Genomic DNA, 6,000 nt, shown 5'->3' with positions numbered 1-6,000 from the left:
TCACGATGCAACACTGCAAAAAAAATGAGAGAGAGAGAGCGCGTACGAAATGAACGGCAGTAACGTACGCTTCGCTTTCATGCTGTTAGCTGATTGTGCATGTGATTGCGAGGAAGGAGCAAAATTTTCTATTTCGGCAGGTCGGTGTGACGAGCCAATCGACACTTGCATTTCTGTTCGCGCGAAGGCTTCGCGCGATGTGTGCCGCCGTCGCGTTCGCGTGAGTTTTCGCGTACATGTAGCTCAGCCAAAGAAGCGCGTTTCGCGATAAGCATGAACAAAAATACAGAATCGATCCGTACTCTACAAGGCGTTATCATTGAAGATCTGAAAGGTTGGCGGCAATATTTTGTGACACACAGCACAGCTCGAGTGCTCCAGGCAAGACTAATAACGCCCGTACTTGGCTGCTCGCGAACTGTAGTCTGGCGCCTTTGTGCTTTTCATGCTAGGAGGCTAAAGGCACTGCTCAAGATCAAGGTGGTTGCTTAGGGTAAGAGTGAGGGTTTAAAAACTTCATCCGTCATCGGAACTATTAAAAGTAGAAAACAAAAAGACAAACATCACATTACGTGCCTTCCGCGCATCAGGCTTGTCATGGCGTTTCCGGTTCAGCCAGCTAAGCTCTCTGCTCCATCCCTCCATTTTTTCGTCTGCGGTTAAGTGCAGCGTTACGATTCATTTTTCGCTTCAGAATACAATTCAAAACACATCGTAGCAAAGAGACGCTTACCTGTAATATGAAATATATGTGCAATGTGGTGGGCGCCGCGCGGATTTTCTTCGCCTTCCCAAAATCTTCAAACTCGTTCTGTCGAAGTTTCCAATGTCCCGCGGTGAGGACTTTCGCACTGTGTCTTCTCAGATGATATAGCACTTGTGCTCGTCTCGTGTGAAATGAGTACGAACAGAAACGTCGCAGATCAGCATAAAGTCACCGAAGGAGAAAGACGACTGCACGGGCAGCACTGACGTGATCCGCGAGACGAACAACGCGGCATCTTGCTAACTTGAGTGGACGAGGAGGAAGCGGAGAAAGAAACAAAAAAGGGGGGAGGGGGGGCTGTGGACTGCCGGCTGAAACTACACCGACACTGTAAGCGTGCGGATATTAGGAGAAGGAAGAGGGGAGGAGAAAGAAGAGATTGCAGATGGTCGTTCGCGTCCCGCTGCCGCCAATACGGCATTCTGCTTGGCCAGCTGGTTTTTCGTGGAGACGGAGAGAGAGCTATGAAGGGTGAAGGGGAAATGGCCTCCTTGCATTCCCAGCAACAGAAGAAGAAGACAGGGAAGCCTCCCCCGGGCTTGTGACAATGGGAGCCGGGTAGCGTATTGACAAACCATATGCCGTAGGAGCACTCGAGCAGACGACGCTCTGACGCGCAAGCACGTGACATGACGTCACTTCCTTTAAGTTGTTTTTTGCTTGTTTCTATTTTTTTTGCGCCAAAGACAGATGGCGGCGCACACGCGCGCGCCGTTAAGCGCTTCGCCGACGCTGGCGTTAGGGTGTTGGTTGGCCAGACAAGCGCGTATCCTTCTACCATGGCTTAGTGGTAGTGCCTGTGGCTTAAGGGGTGCTGCGGCCGCATTTTGAGGCTTTATGAACGCAGTGGCCCAAGCCGCGCCATTTGGATGCTGGATACTGTAATGCTTGTAGTTCGAAACAAGTGTTTTGGCCGTCATGTTTGACTCTGACAGCACGCGATTTTGTGAAGCCACGACTGCTGAACTTTTGCTGCCTAAGCATGCTGGATGCCGACTGTGCTGGTGCTGGATGTGCAAGTGCGTCGATTCCAAGAAAGCTGCGCAGCGCCGTTGGATGCTCGCCTTGGAGCCACTAGTCGCTGAAAGTGCCGCCTTGGTTAGTAGCAGTGCAATGTTTGGATAAGCACCGCTGGAATAAGGGGATAAAAAGGGGGAAAAAAGAGAAAAAAACGTGGTTACGTGGAGTATTTGTGAAACATTTGCTGTGAGGCTGCATCGCTGCTCGAGGGGGTCTTCGCTAGGGATGCTAAAGCTACTAGCCTACCCAAGGGCGTATGTAGACTACTACCGATGCTAAATTACATCTCAAAGGCCGTCTCTCATTTTATGCTACCTTGTGAGCAGCTGTCAGCACTCAGGATTTTTTTTTTCAGTTTCCGGAATTTAAATACGGAGATGTTTCTATATTGCAACATGCTGGGACAGCGGAGCCAGTTTTCTGAAATTAGCGTTAATAATCCTTGAAATGAAAACATGCTCTCGCTTTGTGAACGCACGCATGATTACGGCGCCCTGTTCATAGCGGCAACCGCCCTTTTCTGAAGTCCATAATCTGGCGACGTCAAACTATTGATTCTGAAAGTAGTGGGATATTAGGTGAATTCGAGAGCCAAGTACTCACGCTTATGCGGCTACAAACAGCGCTGACAAGAGACGAAGCAGAGGGGACACGATGCTGCTTCGTCTGCTTCGTCTCGTGTTAGCACTGTTTTTAGCCACAGATCATGCACCAACGAGCCAGAATTTACACCCTCTTAAAGTACTCATGCTTGTTTGAGAGCACTGCGTTGAATGGGCATTTGTTGAGCGCAGTAGCTAACTTAACTGCACCTGTTAAGCAGAGGCAGTGGCATAGCATGCTGTGTAATGTGTTTTTTGTAACTCTTTATGTATGTGATCGGTATTCTGCTCAAGTATTATGGCAAGAAGAAACAAGAGTGTTTATTTTTGCAGTCGTGGGCACCTCATAACATGCTTACGCAGGATGGTGCAGCTCAATATGGAGTCAAATAAATAAGTGCTGGCTTTCACAACAACTGTTTATTCCTTGTATACATCTCAAAGTGACCTTGGCTAACTTGAATTCCAAACTATCTTACAGCCGCTTCAAAAGCTTCTGAATTAGGTGACATATTGTACTTGCACCATTATGCCTACCAATTTTTTTGAAGAAGGAAGCATTGCTACAAAATTAAAGGATTAAGCTCACAAATTATAGCAATGCTTGAAGAGGGGAGAACCAGAGTATTTGGCATCACTCCCTGATGGTTTGCACACTGGTCAGCTAACAATCCAACTTTTCAAGAAACGCTTGTTAATGTCATCATCATGTGCCACAAGTGTGTTTATAGTAAATTAGGTACTACAAGGACTTGTGGCTATAGTAAATTAGGTGCTACAAGGCTACTCCGATGAAAGTCGTCTAGGAAATAGTATGAAACAACCAGTTTTAGGCATTTAAATTTGAGGAACCCGAGTTCGATCCCAGCCATAGCGACCATGTTTTGATAGAGGAAAATGTAAGGCACCCATTTACTGTGTGATGTCAGTGCATGTTAAAAAAATCATTGGTCAAAAATGAGCCGAAGACCTACACTACAGAATCCTGCAGAGCCTACGTCAAATTGGGGCACTATACTAAACAAAACTGAAATGCACTGCTTCTAAATTGAGGTGAAACAATGCCTTTGCTGTTTAGTAAATGCACAGCAAACAATACATTGTAAACCATTTATGCAGAAGCAGTTTGTTTTACTGGCAAATGCCTTCAACTATTTGGCAGGAAATAGTGGCAGATGTGACTTCAGTTCTACAAATGACACTGGGCAGCAATGCAGCCATCAAATAAACTACTTTGAATTGCAAATAGCCGCATTTGTGTTTGCAAGGAGGCCCAAAGCACAGTGAATAAGCAAGATAGCGATGAAAATAATTCAATGAAAAGAAAGGTGGAGAGTTCGACCAGCAGCAATATGACCCTAGCGTGCTGCTTAACACTAGGTAAGGGAGAAAAGGAAAATAAAAGGAGAATGATGATACAAATGGTTGATGACAATGTTGTAGTGCAGTGAATTGGTTCGAGTTATAGAGGAGACCACGCACACAGTGGATTGCACTCGTCTCGCATAGTCGACATATAACACATGAAGTGCATGTTCTCCACATGGACCAGTTGTCATTGCACACATACACCGCGCAGCTACACACTTTAACTCTCATATTCTGGTCCAAATGCATACACAGGCTCACCACGCACTGATTCTGAAAAAGCTCAAACTAGACAGAAACATGATTGATTGCACTGTAAGCAGCTGTATAGGCATGCGAAGCACAGCACTAACAATTTGTGGTGTGTTACATATGGAATGGTTTGACTGTAAATTATGGAATGGTTTGACTGTTAAAGTAGTGTGGTGTTGCTAGCATGTTTTTCTGAAAAAATCTTTCTGTGCAGCTAACTTCATTGCAACATCTGATTGAAGCTTGAACACCTGCAGCAGTACCAGACAGCAAGACAAAAGTGTCCATGCAGATTGCAGAACTTTTGTAGACATGGAAAATAATAAAGTATGATTCATACTTATGAAACCTTTGCCCTTGTCTTCTTTTTGATAGTGCGGCCCTAGGCAGCTGCTGCACCAAGATTTTCATAGGTCAACAGGCCCACCAGAACCAATGCACCCAACCGACCTTCTGTAGGGAGACCCAGCCGCTACAGATTCTAGTGGCTATGGGGAATGTGTTAATAAACCAGTACTACTGGAACTAGTAGGATCCTAGCAAAAAACCAGTTTGAAATTTTTACCTTCGATAAACAATTATCTTCTTCGGCATTTTTCAGCAATTGCTCTGATTGCTCTTATAAAGTGCTGTACTCTTACTACACAGCTCACAACCCCTAAAAAGATGTTGGCTACATATCTACAGAATATCATTTAATATCTCATCAAGAGATGTGTGGGCATATGTGGGTATTCGGTACATGTCCACTTTCTACTCTCTTCAACATGGACATTATAATGTATACTATAATGATATATTATTAACATTTGCGGCAGATATTCACTGGATGTTCACTGAGTATATGTTCTTAAGCTAAGATTTTTTTTGTAAACTGATTTTACGAACGTTTACAAGGGAAAGTTATCAGATCGATGGCATGTGACTAGCACTTTGTCATCATTTCTACAATTAGTCATTTAGCTTCGAGGTGATGACTTCCTTCAAAAGTCTTTTCTCTCGAGCTTGCCAGCTAACTGCATAGGTCTGCACGGAAACTATCGCCTAATATATTGCGTTCGTGTACTTTCGACTCCAGTATAAGCGAAAAGTGTAGCTCCACTTTTTATTAAATTGACTAAAATCCAACGCACATATAACACTAGCCGAGTATACATTATTTGACAATGATTGAAATTATACTGCTAAGAGCAATACGGGCTGATCGGCAATGTACGTACCTTTCTTCATCCTTTTGAACCTTTTGCACGATCCAAGATATGTTGGTTTCGACGAGGCTTCCAGACATTCGTTGACGGCTGCCTCGTTTGCCAGGTTCGCGCGATACACCGATTCGTACCCTTTTGACGCGAGCTCATCTTTTACGAGCTCGAGCGGCTCTGCAGGAGCTCGTCCATCATCTCTAGTTATCCGCAATTGACACACAAGTTCTTCAAGCACAAAATCACCCTGGTTAGCGAAGCGCGCAACGGATGAGCCATGTGCACGTGCGTACATCCAGAAGCACCGGACGGACTGCGCGGAGCTATGCGGATGGGGAGAAGTGCAAACTTCGGGGTGTAGCCAAGCCAAGCGACTATTCCAGAACATACCAGAAAAGAACAGCCACGCAAGTGACCACTGGACTGAAATTTACGTGACACGTGACCGGTAACCGACCGACGTTTACAGAATACCACAGGAAAAAGCCCGCACAGTGGTCACTGGACCGAAATTAACGTGATCGCGTGACCGAACTTTTAGCCGACGGCAATTTGCGTGACTTTTACGTGAACTTCAGCTGGCAGCCGTGCGGAAATACGAGCCCTGCGCGAAAACGACAACGAAACATGCGTACCTTTGACAAGCACCAGTGGGGAAAAAAACGTAAAAGCGAGCCCTGCGCGAAACGAAACTGAAACCATGAGGAGTCTCGTCACAAGGCGCTAGGGGGGAACAGCGTCGCTGCTACTCGCGGAAGTGACGTTTTTCATGTGCTTGCGCGTCAGAGCG

Source organism: Amblyomma maculatum, chromosome 7 (assembly GCF_055883805.1).
Source record: "Amblyomma maculatum isolate TAMU_Amacu chromosome 7, ASM5588380v1, whole genome shotgun sequence".
NCBI classification, from domain to species: Eukaryota; Metazoa; Arthropoda; class Arachnida; order Ixodida; family Ixodidae; genus Amblyomma; species Amblyomma maculatum.
Note: the sequence above shows the minus strand (reverse complement) of the source record.